Below are 14,972 nucleotides of genomic sequence, written 5' to 3' on the forward strand. Positions count from 1 at the left end.
CCATTCTCCCCTATTGGGTAACTGATTCCCTTTCCAATACTTAGCCACCCAAATTCTTGCTGCAGAAGTCGCATATAAGAAAAAATTAGTTTTGTCTTTTGGAATATCACCATTTAAAATTCCTAAAAGGAATGCCTTTGGCCTTTTACTCTATGATATTCTTAGTATTTTCTTTATTTCTTCGTGGATCATGCTCCAAAATTTCCCAATTTCGGGGCATGTCCACCACATATGGTAGAAGGTTCCTTTTTGTTTCAATTTTCACGCAATTTAGGCTAATGGCAATTTCTGTGTCAGTTTAGGGAAAAAACCTCCTGTTTCGCTTACCAAAATAGCCCAATTGGTTGAAAATTATCAAAATAAAGCTAATTGTGGTCTCTTTCAAAATAAGGTATAAAAATGGTATTAAGTGCCACAGAAAAGGGTCACCGACCATTCAAAGTGAATTTTTGTCATTTTATTCCCGGTAGGTTTGATAAGCCATAGCGCGAAAACCACAACTAACATGTTTATCATACTTTTGTTGTAGAATGGGCTAACCATGTACTTGTTATGTTTTAAAAATAAGGAGGGTGTTTTTTGTGGTTAAAAAATAAATTGATTTTGAAATTTTTTACAAAAAAAAATTATTACTTTTTTTGGACAGGTTTAAGATTTCTTTGAGCCTGAAATAACTCACACATTCGTGAGAATAGTTAAAATTGTACCCTCTTATGTTATCTGATATATTTAAAAAATTAAATTTTATTGATTATTTAATAAAAACAAATTACGCCTCAGAGCCCTTGTGTCACGGTCCGGTTTATGGGTGGTCGAAGTCCTGGCGGAGGATGTCAGTGTTGGGATGCATCCAAGGGAACGGGGGCAATTTGCAAGCCCCCAGCTGGCTCCAGCCCACTGGCCAGCAGCCGGGCGATCTCCGGTCCTTGGCTCAGCATCAAACAGCGACTCACAGCTTCAGAAGCCTTCAGAAGCTTGAGCATACTCTAATCAGCAGAGAGAATAACACGCAACAGAAGTGGCAGGAGACGGCTGTGATGAGCATATTTACAGGCAGTTATTGAGCATCAGGACAAAGGGAAAACCTCTGATGGAACCTCTGATGGAATGCCCGAACCTTGGCGGGTGCATAAAGTCGCCTGGCTCCCACGATTGTTCCTCCAGCCCATAGCCCACCCAGTCAATTAGATAGTGGAGCTTGCCATGGAGCCATTTTGAGTCCAGGACCTGAGCAACCTGGAACTACTCATGGCTGTCAACCTAGACCAGTGGTGGTGGTGGGGTGATGCGACCTGGAAAATGGTCCGCATGGCAAGGCTTGAGCTGGGATATATGAAATACTGGGTGGATCTTCAGAGAGGGGGGAAGCTCCAAGTTGTAGGCGACTGGATTGATCTGCGGCAGGATGGTGAATGGTCCCTGGTACTTGTAGTCCAGCTTAGCCGAGGGAAGTCCAGTGCTGTGGTGCTCCAAGGACAGCCAGACCTTATCCCCGACCTGGAATGCGGGCCCCTGCTGGCGCCGTCAATCTGCTTCCGCCTTATAATCTGCCTTGGCTCTTTCTAGGTGCCATACCAGGTCAGCTTGTGTCTCCTGGATGTGGGAGACTCGATCATTGGCGGAAGGCACGAGAGATGCCGCCGGTGTGCAGGGATGGTTGCGTGGGTGGTACCCAAAGTTGGCGCAGAAAGGGCTCTGTCCCGTGGAGGCATGGCAGTCGTTGTTATAGGCAAACTCAGCCAGTGGCAGCAGGTCCAACCAATCGTCCTGATGGTAGCTTAGGAAGCAGCAGAGATATTGCTCCAGGACTTGATTAACCCTCTCCGTCTGACCGTCTGTTTAAGGGTGGTATGCAGAAAAGAGGCGTCTCTCAATACCCAGTCCCTTGAAGGCCACCCAGAACCGGGACGTGAACTGGGGGCCCCATGGGAGATCACCGTGTCCGGGAGTCCATGTAGCTGGAACACGTGTTCAAGAAACAGGTGGGCTGTCTGTTGTGCTGTGGGGAGGGTTCGAGCCGGGATGAAGTGTGCCATCTTGGTGAGTGAATCCACCACCACGACCAGAATGACCGACTGTCCTTTGGACACAGGAAGGTCCACGATGAAGTCCATAGAAAGCGTTGACCATGGCCTGTGGGGGGTGGGTAACGGCTGGAGGAGCCCCTGGGGTCTCTGCCGTGGCACCTTGGTCCGATCACAAGTCTCACAGAACCACATGTACTTGTTAATGTCCACTCGAACCCCTGGCCACCAGAAAGCTTGGGCCAGTAGCTGCAGTGTCTTCACGTATCCCCCATGTCCAGCAGTTCACACATCGTGGCACTGCTCAAGGACCTGGGACCGGAGCGGCCCCTCCAGAATGTAGAGCCGGCCGTGATGGTACACACGCCCATCCCAGACATCAAACGGTGCACCCCCTGGTCCTGAAGGCACCGGGCCAGTATCCAACCAGTCTTTTGTGAATGGATCCTGGCGCACGGCTAGGCGCACCTGTGCCTGAAAGTCCTGCTCCCAGGTTCCCTGGACAAAATTGGTCGAGGTCAACATGGGCAATGGCTCCGAACCATCATTCCCAGAATCCGAGTCCCTCCGGGAAAGAGCGTTGGCCTTTCCGTTCTGGGTGCTGGGGCGATAGGCGATCTGGAAATTAAAATGTGCAAAGAACAAGGCCCACCGTGCTTGGTGTGGCTTAAGGCATTTCATGGCTTGGAAATGTTTGCGGTTCTGATGATCCGTGAGGACCTGAACCGGGTGCTGGACACCTTCCAGCAGGTGGCGCCATTCCTCGAACGCCAATTTAATGGCGAAGAGTTCATGATCCCAAATATCACAATTCTGCTCCGCAGAAGTAAGCTGGCGGGAAAAGAAGGCACAGGGATGAAGCAACTGTTGTGGCCCCTGTCTTTGACACAGCACAGCCCCAATCGCCCGGTCCGAGGCGTCCGCCTTGAGCACAAAAGGGAGCTGTTAGTCCAGATGGGCCAGGATGGGGGCAGAGGTAAAAGCCTCCTTCAGGAACTCAAACGCCTCCTGCGTTGCCGGTGTCCACTGAAACACATCAGTCTTCCGGATCAGGGCGCAAATGGGGGCAACCACATGTGAAAATCCCTGAATGAAGCGGTCGGAGCTAAACAGTATAAACTGAGAGCATTTGCAGATGATCTAGTTTTAACCTTGGAAGAGCCAGACACTAGTACGAAAAGAGTTTTAGAATTAATACAAACATTTGGTCAAGTGGCAGGTTTTAAGCTGAATAAACAGAAAACGAAAGTACTGGATAAAAACTTAACAGCTGTTGAAAGGGAGAAGTTTCAGAGTGAAACTGGTTTGACAGTAGCAAAGAAGGTGAAATACCTAGGGATTAATCTGACATCTAAGAATGTGAACTTAGTTAAAGACAATTATGAGAAATGTTGGACAGAAGTTAAGAAAGATCTAGAAATATGGTCAAATCTAAGACTTTCCTTGTTGGGCCGAATTGCTGTTATTAAGATGAATGTCTTGCCGAGAATGTTGTTTTTGTTTCAAACATTGCAGATTTTGGACAAAATGGATTGTTTCAAGAGGTGGCAAAAAGATATATCTAGATTTGTCTGGCAGGGCAAAAAGCCCAGAATAAAATTTAAGAGATTAACTGATGCGAAAGAAAGAGGGGGGTTTGCCCTGCCGGACTTAAAGTTGTATTATGAATCAGCGGCCTTTTGCTGGCTGAAAAACTGGCTGCTTCTTGAGAACACAGACATTTTGGATTTGGAAGGGTTCAACAACAGATTTGGCTGGCATGCATATTTATGGTACGACAAGGTAAAAATCCATCAAGGTTTCAAAAACCATATTGTCAGGAAAGCATTATATAATGTTTGGATTCGGTATAAAGATTTGTTAGAAAACAAAACCCCTAGGTGGTTGTCACCAATGGAGGCTAAGGAAGTGAAAAAACTTAATATGGAATCCAAATGCCCGAAGTATTGGGAAATTATAGAACATGAGGAGGGAAAAGTAAAATTGCAGAGTTATGAGAAGTTGAAATTTAAAGTAAGAGACTGGCTACATTACTATCAGATAAATGAAGTTTTTAAACAGGACAGGAAAATTGGCTTCCAGGTGGAGAGGTCAAAATTAGAAACAGAGCTTTTGGAACCCAGCACTAAAAATCTGTCAAGAATGTATAACTTGTTGCTGAAATGGAATACACAGGATGAGACGGTTAAATCAGCTATGATTAAATGGGCACAAGATATTGGTCATGACATTATGTTTGCTGACTGGGAACAGTTATGGACCACCGGTATAAAGTTTACGGCATGTAATGCCTTAAGAGAAAACATTATGAAAATGATCTATAGGTGGTACATGACTCCAGTCAAGCTTGCAAAAATTTACCACACGCCCAATAATAAATGTTGGAAATGTAAGGAAACTGAAGGTACCTTTTACCACCTTTGGTGGACGTGCCCAAGGATTAAGGTCTTCTGGGAAATGATTTATAATGAAATGAAGAAGGTGCTTAAATGCACATTTGTGAAGAAACCAGAAGCCTTTCTCCTGGGCATGGTGGGCCAATTGGTATCAAGGAAAGATAGGACGTTTTTTATGTATGCTACAACAGCAGCAAGAGTACTTCTAGCAAAGTACTGGAAGACACAAGAACTACCCACACTGGAAGAATGGCAGACCAAGGTGATTGACTACATGGGACTGGCGGAGATGACTGGCAGAATCCGTGACCAAGGGAGAGAGACGGTGGAAGAAGATTGGAAGAAATTTAAAGTTTATCTCAAGAACTGTTGCAAAATTAATGAGTGCTAAAATGTTTTGGGTCAGGTAAAACAGAATTGCGGGGACAAATAATTGGATATGAGAAAAAGGATTCAAAGGGGAAAAAAGTGTTATAAGTTGACATTGGGGCTTGCTGGAAAACTTTAAAACAGGGATGCAGAAAGGGGAGGTATGAGGAAGTCGATGAAAGAAGGTTTAAGAAAAAATGTGAAGAAATTATACATGTTTATATGTTTGTTTGTTTTTGTATTGTTTTGTATTGTCTATTATTATGTGTTAAAAAACCAATAAAAATTTTATAAAAAAAAAAAAAAATATCCCTGAATGAAGCGGTGGTAGAAGTTGGCAAACCCAATGAACCGTTTTGTCCCCTTTACATCCCTGAAGGGGCTCCAATCCAGCACCGCCTGCACCTTTCGGGGGTCCATCTGGAGACCTGCAGGGGAGATGATGTACCCCAGGAACTCCATGTGCTCCTGGTGAAAAGCACACTTTTCCAGCTTGGCATACAGCTGGTGCTGCCGAAGACACTGCAGGACTAGGTGGACATGCTGGCAATGCTCCTCTGGGGATGTAGAAAGTATCAAGATGTCATCCAAATACGCGACCATGAACCAGTCCAGTAAGTCATGCAGAACGTCATTTACAAAGTGCTGGAACGTGGCTGGCGCATTAAACAGTCCAAAAGGCATGACCCGGTACTCGAAATGGCCGTACCAGGTCCGGAATGCTGTTTTCCATTCGTCCCCCTCCCAGATCCGAACCAGGTTGTACGCCCCACGTAAGTCCAATTTAGTAAAGACCTTTGCACCCTGTAGCCTCTCGAACAATTCTGGAATTAACGGCAGGGGGTAGCAATTCTTGATGGTAAAGCCACTTCCAACCTCGGGAGGAGGTGGTGTTGCGGGCTTCACGCCCCCAGCCCCCGCACAATCAGGGGAATCCTTGGGGCTGCATCATCCCCTGAGCCAGCCAATCGGCTGGCTCGGGGTGTGTGGCTTGCCTCACTTAAGGCAAGCACGGCCCCGGGATTTCCCTCTTTTGGCCGCTCAGCTCCCGAGGTTTTTGTTCGCTGCTTTGTTTTCAGCTGTTTTGCCTTTTCAGCTTGTTTCCGTTGCTGCTGTCGGGTTTTGCGTGGTTATTTACCTTTAGGAGTTTGATTCCCCTGCAGCAACGGGCTGAAAAGAACCGTGCCTTCTTTGCCCTGAGCTGGTTCGGGCTCTGCTCGGGCGCTCCTTCCGTCAGCGCTGAGAAAAAACTGTTCGCAGAGGCTGTGCCCAGAAAATCGGCAAGGGAACCTGTAGCAGTAAGCCACTGCTGCTCGGGGCACAGGGGAGCTGAGAGCTGTGTAGCTACAAGTCGCTGGCTGTTTTAATCAAAGAGTCACGGAGAGCTGAGCGCTGTGCTGCCAAAAGCAGGCAATTTTCTCCCCCACCCCGGAGTTGCAAGCAGAGTCGTTGGTGAGCTGCCTCAGCACTCGCCTAAGGTTTGCCTTCCTTTGGGGTTTGATAGCGAGGGGGGTAGACACGTGGTTTTAGCCCCTGCCTGCTGGTTGGTACTGGTGGGGGCCAGGGTTTGTTCCTGGTTAAGCCTTTCGTCAGCTACCCCTGCTTCGGCGGCTTGATTCTGTGCGTTCAATACCCCCCCCCCCATTCATCCCCCTCCTCCTGCGGCTGCCTGGGCGTCTAGGAAGCTCGGCAGTTGCATGGGTTACAGCTCCCGGTGTAAGCATCGCCCTTGAGCCAGTGCCACCAACCGGACTTATACACTTCAGCCCCGACTGGGCTAGGCGAGCTCGGTAGCACTTCCAGAGACCACCTTCTGCACAGGAACAGGTCAAAGTGCTGTGGACTCACAGCTTAGAGTTGTGAGCACCGGATTCACTCCAACAAGAAGACAGTCGTTGCACAGCAGAGTATAGCAGAGTATAGCAGAGCATAAACAACTTGGAGAGCAGCTCTGTAGAATATCTTCTTTATTCTATCTACAACTATAATACAACTATATACAGAGCTAAATGAGGTCTAAGCATAAATGAATGCTGAACTGCACTGAGTGTCTGCAGCTGCTCTTAGCAGCAACCTTATCTATACACACGATCTCTAACACTCAGCCTCTCTCTCTCCGACACACTGACTGACTGACTGACTGACTCTTTTATGTGGTGCTGGAGCAGAATAAGTAGAGAGCAGAACACTGCCCCTCCTCTCTGGAGAGTCAGCAGAGATCATCAGGAGATTCTTGGATATGGGAGGGGTGAAATCTCCTCACCCGGCACCAGCTTGTGTGTACCACGTGGTGAAGCCGCGTCCGCCATTTTGGGTGAGGGCATTGTGCTGGCAAGGGATCTTAACTGAGGTTTGCAGGCTTATTTAAGCTGTTTCTGGTAGCCCAATTACTTACCAATCACTCAGAGCTTGATCGTTTGCTCGATTTGGCAGCTTTGGTCAATTTATTTATTTTAAGCAATTTATTAAATTTATATATATATATATATAATAAAATACAATTTTTAAAAAATTACTTGTACAGCATAACCTGCCTAGGGGGGCGAAGTTAAAGTGTCCAGTGCTGGGATAGTAAGAAAAGGCAGGGAGCGCTGTGTCAGGAAATTGGAGGCTGCCAGAGAACTGACGGGGGAGGGAGGCAAGTATAGCGAGCCCAAGTCGGTAATCAGTAGTTTTTCTTCCACGTCAGAGGAGGAAGCTGGGAGGGGGGAGCAGATGCCAGGGCCCAGCCACTCACAGAGCAGAGGAAAGAGGAGGCGTGAACTTCGGAGATGGGTCTGCTGGAGACGTCACAAAAAGACGCCAGACGACTCATCTGGCTCGTAGGAGAAGGATGTATGTTTTTGAACTCTTGTAAAATGCTTTGAAGCTGAGCAATAAATCTTATACAGAGATGGTGACGTGCCCGGAGCTTTATCTTAGCTAGCTTGTCAGTTCATAAATCCTGTCAGCATGAGTTGTCTCGCCTGCTGAAAGCTAGTGAAAGGAAGTAAAAGCAGAAATGGAGAAGGAACTTTCCGAACTACGTAAGTGCAATGCCGGATTGGAAGCCCGGGCCTCAGACCTGCAGTCGCGTCTGGAGGAAGCCAGAGTTGCACAGAGTGGTGCCACAGGTGGGCTATTGGGGAAGGACAGAGCTGCATGGGTGGAGAAGTTTAACGGCGATCCGGGGAGCTACTTGGACTTTAAGACTGAGATGAGATATTTTTTGGAGCTGGAATCAGCTCAGTTTGCTAACAATGCCCAGAAAGTTGCCTACCTAATTAGCCACCTGTCGGGGCTGGCCTGTCACGCTGGCTCAAGCCTTTATTATTTGCAGCAAGTTAATTGAAGCTTTAAAGTGCTGCTGTTAGTGCTTTACTCATAGCGTGCTCAGCTGATTTAACTGCGGGGCTTGGTGGCTGAAAAATTTAAAGTGTTATCCCTCAGCGCATGGCTCATAAAATCCTTATACCTTTTTAAGGCAGAAAAGCACTTGTGTCTCATAGATATATCTTGTTGCAGTTTGAGTGAGAGTGGCGCAGTAGGAACCCCAGCAAAATTGGGCATTTAGAACTGTTGTTGGGTAGTGTAGACAATACTGAGCTAGGAACACCATTAGAGCCGGTGCTGTTTTAAGGTTGGTGTGGTAAATACTGAGCTATAGCGTACCGCTAGAGCATTAACTGATTTGAGTGGCAGGGCAATTAATTGCTGTGGTGACATGGCTAACAGGGGTAACCCACAGGCACCCTTTACCAATGGAAGCAGGCCTGATGCGCAGGGCGGGTCGCAAACTCCTGTCATGCCTTGCAACCCCCAGGCCTTTGCCCAATTCTTTTCCGCTTCTGAAACATTCTATCTACAATGCAGGCCAGGGGTCGCAGGGTCCTCGGCGACAATGGTAGGCACTCAGGATTGCATTCCAGACACACTACCTAGCAATCAGGAGCTCCCAGGTACATCAGCTTCCTGTTTAAGTGTTGCACACCCTGGCAGCAGCGCGGGTAGTCGCCCTCACACGCACTCTTAGTCTTCGCGCTCACAAAAGGCTCAGGGGAAATCAACAGGCCCCGTCTCCCAATAGCGATGAGTCCGGAACACAGGGAGGGTCGCAAATCCTGGCTAAGCCATGCAACCCTCAGGCTTTAGCTCAGTTTTTTCTCAGCATTTGAAAGTTTCTATCAACAGTTCAGGCCAATGGTCGCGGGGGCCTCTACAACAGTAGCTAGCACCCAGGATTACATTCTAGACACCCTCCCCAGCAACCAGGAGCACCCCGGCACTTCAGCATCTTGTTTCAATGCTGCGCAACCTGGCAACAGCACAGATAACTGCCCCCTCACACGTTCACAGTCTACGCGTTCCAAAAAGTCCATGCTCGATTCCGGGGGTGGCAAGACTCCTTCTGGCCGGAATAATCGTTCTGCTTCACAGCTGGTTGCAGATGTTCCTAGTATATTACAGGAGCTGCGAACTCAATCTACACCCACGGTGGACGCATCAGGATCATCTTACGATGAGGAGGTACAGGTACAACAGGAAACGCCAGCGGCTGTCGCCTCAATCCTGGTTACCAGTGATGGGCAAGGGGGAAAGCGGAAGGCTAGGAAGGCTAGGAAGAAACATTCATCAAAGAAGAGTAAGTAAAGTAAGCCTTCTGATACCGAGGACAATTCAGAAATGCTTCCTTGCTGCTCACCACCCGCTGGGACCCGAGGGACCAGAATTACTGGATGGAACACGTGGGTCCCTACGTGGAGAAGAAACCGCATGAACACTTTAAGTTCGGAAAGGTTGAGTCAAGACGCAGAAGGCAGTGCTGGGAGTTTACAGGGGGTTTATATGAGGCCAAACTGTAAGTACCTTAAAAAATGTGAGAAGTGCCTGGGTAACCATCCAGCTACGTCATGTTTCAAAGGAAAACAGCCCTTTCGGGGCGGCAGGGGGGCACTTCCATTAGGGAACAAGGGGGGGCGATATTAATGCAAACATTGGTCTGGCCTTCTCACCAGTTAAGCTGCAACCTCTAAAATTCCTTCTTGACTTATACCCAAACAAACAAGCAGCAAGGTACCTTTGGGAAGGGTTTTACCCTCGGTTTTAGAATCCCTATTTCATTCCCACCTAACTCAGGGGACCCCCCGAACCAAACATCAGTTAAGGAAAGGCCAGATATTAAAAAGAAAAAAAAGTAATCCTAGCTGGGAGGGTAGCGGTGTTGGGAAAACGCCCCCCCGGGAAGGGTGCCAACTTCCCAAGACACCAGGGCTTCTCTCCGGTGGTCACTCTCTGGCTGGAATCCACCCTCAGTCCAGAGAGACCGGTGATAAGCGACCCCTCCCTCCTGAGAGGAGCACACTTGCCTCCTTCTGGCATCTCATCACAGAAGAAAGAGACAGTCCGTAGTCTACTCACTACTTTATTAAGACTGTACAGGCATGACTGCTCTCCTGAGCAGCATAACACAAGAGTCTCCGACTCGACTCGTGCTTCGACTCAGAGAACTGGCTGAGACTTCCTGTCTCACGCTCAGAGACATCACATGATGCCAACACAGTAGCTGCTCCTCGCAGTTGGTGAGATACTAAAATCCCAACAAGCGGGACCCTTCAAGGAACCTCCTATCCCATTACAACAACAACAACAACAACAACAACAACAACAACAACAACAACAACAACAACAATAATAATAATAATAATAATAATAATAATTAAAAAATAGATTTGAGCAGGCATATTTCATAGATAAAGCCATGCCCACGGGGTGCTCGGTAGCATGTGCTGCCTTTGAGTCCTTTAGCGCATTTTTGGACTGGGCCCTTCGTTTTAAAACTGGATCTTAGGGGGTGGCCCACTACCTCGGTGACTTTATTCTGGTGGCAAGTAATAGGCCAGATTGCGCTGTTCTTTAGAGACTTTCACCTCCCTGGCTGAGGATCTTGGTGTACCTCTGGCTGCAGACAAAACAGAGGGCCCAGTCACAACCATGACTTATTTGGGCATAGAATTGGACACAATCGCACAGACACCCCGCTTACCCAAGGAAAAGTTAACTGCACTTAAGTAATTAATCTTACAGCTTCTTCCCCTCAGGAAGGTCATCCTTAGACAGATTCAATTGCTACTGGGTCACCTCAACTTCGCTTGCCGAGTGGTATCCCCCGGCCGCCCCCTTTTGTGGGCGTTGGGCAAAGTTGTCAGCAGGATTGCAGGCTCCTCAACACAGAGTGCGCCTTTCTAAAGCGGTAAAGTCTGACCTGGAGGTGTAGTTTAAGGTTTTGGACAAATACAATGGCATTTCCTTATGGCAGGATAACCTGACATTTTGTGCAGACTTTCAGGTACAGTCTGACACGGGGCCCTCTGCCTGGCAGGGAAAGCCCATAACGCTTGACCTCGCCTTCCTAGAATTTTTTTTCCCCCTTATCGTAGCTGCGGTGCACTTGTGGGCCAAGGAGTTTAGGAATCACTGGATACGTTTTTGGGCAGACAACCAAGCGGTCGTCTATGTCCTGTTAAAACAATCATCGCGCTCCCCTAAGGTGGGAAACCTGCTTCGGTCCTTAGTCCTTTTGTGCCGAGAACTAAACATCTATTTCTCCACTAAGTTTCTACCTGGGGTTAACAATGACATCGCAGATGCTCTATCTTGTTTTCAGATGGATTGCTTTCGCTCGTTAGCACCAGAAGTGCAGCATTCGCCACAGCCATTCCCGGAGCACCTTTGGAGCCTTGGGAACGAGACGTCATGAAGGGAGTATTGGTGTCGGTAGCCCCTTCCACGCTTAGATCGTATAAAAAGGCCTGGTCTGATTTTGTGGAGTTTCAAAATAAGATAAAGAATGTTAGGCCGGAAAACCCCTCTAAAAAGGCCGAGGTGCTGCAATACCTCGTGCATTCAAGGCAGTTGGGCTGGGCAGCAAAGACTCTTAACAATCAGTCTCCTGCAATTTCCTTTTTCTTCAAGGCTGTATATTCAATAGACTAGTGTGCGAATGTCATTAACTAAATAAAATAAAATAAAATAAAATAAAATAAAATAAAATAAAATAAAATAAAATAAAATAAAATAAAATAAAATAAAATAATAAAACCAAACGCCGTGCGAAAGGCACTGGATGTAGAGTTTGGTGGTTATAGGGTTAACCTCCTTTGTGTTCTGCCCTGGGGGGAGGAACGTCCATACAATGCTGCACTGTATGTCACAGGTTCTTTGTTCTCTGTGTTTAGAATCATAGAATCATAGAATCATAGAGTTGGAAGAGACCACAAGGGCCATCGAGTCCAACCCCCTGCCAAGCAGGAAACACCATCAGAGCACTCCTGACATATGGTTGTCAAGCCTCTGCTTAAAGACCTCCAAAGAAGGAGACTCCACCACACTCCTTGGCAGCAAATTCCACTGTCGAACAGCTCTTTCTTGTAGTTTGGAACCATTGCTCCGTGTCCGCTTCTCTGGAGCAGCAGAAAACAACCTTTCTCCCTCCTCTATGTGACATCCTTTTATATATTTGAACATGGCTATCATATCACCCCTTAACCTCCTCTTCTCCAGGCTAAACATGCCCAGCTCCCTTAGCCGTTCCTCATAAGGCATCGTTTCCAGGCCTTTGACCATTTTGGTTGCCCTCCTCTGGACACGGTCCAGTTTGTCAGTGTCCTTCTTGAACTGTGGTGCCCAGAACTGGACACAGTACTCCAGGTGAGGTCTGACCAGAGCAGAATACAGTGGCACTATTACTTCCCTTGATCTAGATGCTATACTCCTATTGATGCAGCCCAGAATTGCATTGGCTTTTTTAGCTGCCGCGTCACACTGTTGGCTCATGTCAAGCTTGTGGTCAACCAAGACTCCTAGATCCTTTTCACATGTACTGCTCTCAAGCCAGGTGTCACCCATCTTGTATTTGTGCCTCTCATTTTTTTTGCCCAAGTGCAATACTTTACATTTCTCCCTGTTAAAATTCATCTTGTTTGTTTTGGCCCAGTTCTCTAATCTGTCAAGGTCATTTTGAAGTGTGATCCTGTCCTCTGGGGTGTTAGCCACCCCCCACCCCCCAGTTTGGTGTCATCTGCAAATTTGATCAGGATGCCCTTGAGTCCATCATCCAAGTCGTTGATAAAGATGTTGAATAAGACCGGGCCCAAGACAGAACCCTGTGGCACCCCACTAGTCACTCTTCTCCAGGATGAAGAGGAACCATTGATGAGCACCCTTTGGGTTCGGTCAGTCAGCCAGTTACAAATCCACTGAGTGGTAGCATAGTCAAGACCGCATTTTACCAGCTTCTTTACAAGAATATCATGGGGCACTTTGTCAAATGCCTTGCTGAAATCAAGGTAGGCTACATCCACTGCGTTCCCTTCATCTACCAGGCTTGTAATTCTGTCAAAAAATGAGACCAGGTTAGTCTGACATGACTTATTTTTCAGAAATCCATGCTGACTATTGGTGATCACAGCATTCCTTTCTAGGTGCTCACAGACTGTTTGCTTAATGATCTGCTCCAGAATCTTCCCTGGTATTGATGTCAGACTGACTGGGCGGTAATTATTTGGGTCCTCTCTTTCCCCCTTTTTGAAAATAGGGACAACATTTGCCCTCCTCCAGTCTGCCGGGACTTTGCCTGTTCTCCAGGAATTCTCAAAGATGACTGCCAGTGGTTCTGAGATCACATCTGCCAGTTCTTTTAATACTCTTGGATGCAGTTCATCTGGCCCTGGAGACTTGAATACATCTAAACTAGCCAAGTATTCTTGTACTATCTCCTTAGTTATTCTGGGCTGTGTTTCCTCTGCTGAATCATTTGCTCCAAATTCTTCAGGTCGGGCATTGTTTTCTTTATCGGAGAAGACTGAGGCAAAGAAGGCATTGAGGAGTTCAGCCCTTTCTGTGTCCCCTGTTTGCATTTCACCATCTTCTCCTCTGAGTGACCCCACTGTTTCTTTGTTCTTCCTTTTGCTACGAACATACCCATAAAAGCCTTTTTTGTTGCTTTTAACCTCTCTAGCAAGCCTGAGTTCATTCTGTGCTTTAGCTTTTCTGACTTTGTGTCTACACATGCTGGCTATTTGTTTGAATTCCTCTTTGGTGCTTTCCCCCCTTTTCCATTTTTTGTACACATCCTTTTTTAATCTTAACTCACTTAAAAGTTCTTTAGATAGCCACCCTGGCTTCTTTAGGCACCTTCCATGTTTCCGTCTCATTGGTATTGCCTGAAGTTGTGCTTTTACTATCTCCCTCTTAACAAACTCCCAGCCATCATGAACTCCCTTTCCTTTTAGTATTACTGTCCATGGGATCTCACCCAGCACTTCCCTAAGTTTTATGAAGTCGGCTTTCTTAAAGTCAAGAAATTGAGTCCTAGTATGCTTGGCTGCTCCTTTCCGCTGTATAGTAAACTTCAGAAGAGCATGATCACTCGCGCCTAATGATCCTTCCACTTCTACCCCACTAACCAGGTCATCAACATTGGTTAGGACCAGATCTAAAATGGCTGTTCCTCTTGTTGCTTCTCCCACTTTCTGGACAATGAAGTTGTCTGCAAGGCCAGTGAGAAAGCAGGACAAAATTCCTCTAGTATGGCTCACAGTGAGGGCTGCTGAGAGTTGGGAGAGAGGCCAAAGAGTTTGCTTTTCTGCTTAGTACAGGGGATCTTGCCAGCTCTTCACCCCTGACTGGCCAAAGATACCCATCTCTCATCCATGCAGCTCCACAGCGTGCCTGGATGATGACTCAGATGGAGCTGGACACACCATTCCTGAAGGATGCAATAATATTGCAATTGTGGTGGACCAACTACATGTCATTTTGCTTTGCAAGTTGTTCTGTGATGCGTCCCCTGTGCTACTATATTATTATCAGCCAGAGGGGCCCTCTTGAGCTATAAAGTGCAACTTAAGTGGGACAAATCCCCCCCCCATAACATTTAGATGGATTTAGGGGAGTGCAACTGGTTTGGTCACACTGGCGTGAAGCCTTGCGGGCCCCACAGGGGACACTGCAACTATGATGTTGAATAGACGTTTAGAGGCGTGGGGCACTGAATTTTGGCATCGTACAGGGCTCCCCTGGAATTTGAGATGCCATGGTTCACCACTGAAGAACATTTGTGGTATGAAAAAGGTACCTGGTTTCAGCTGGAAGTTAGGGGGCACTGATTGGAAGGGCCGGAGTATGTCTGTCCCGAAAGCTTTGC

At 47.2% G+C, this 14,972-nt stretch overlaps 1 long non-coding RNA gene across 1 annotated transcript; it reads left to right on the forward strand.

The window, feature by feature from the left end:
• The first annotated feature begins 7,593 nt into the window (after positions 1-7,593).
• Positions 7,594-11,808, forward strand: LOC310753915. The gene is made up of 3 exons (XR_014543506.1): positions 7,594-7,902; positions 9,236-9,626; positions 11,433-11,808. It is a non-coding gene; the product is annotated as an uncharacterized lncRNA (long non-coding RNA).
• The last annotated feature ends 3,164 nt before the right edge of the window (positions 11,809-14,972 follow it).

This window comes from Podarcis filfolensis (genome assembly GCF_964270895.1).
Source record: "Podarcis filfolensis genome assembly, chromosome: W".
NCBI classification, from domain to species: Eukaryota; Metazoa; Chordata; class Lepidosauria; order Squamata; family Lacertidae; genus Podarcis; species Podarcis filfolensis.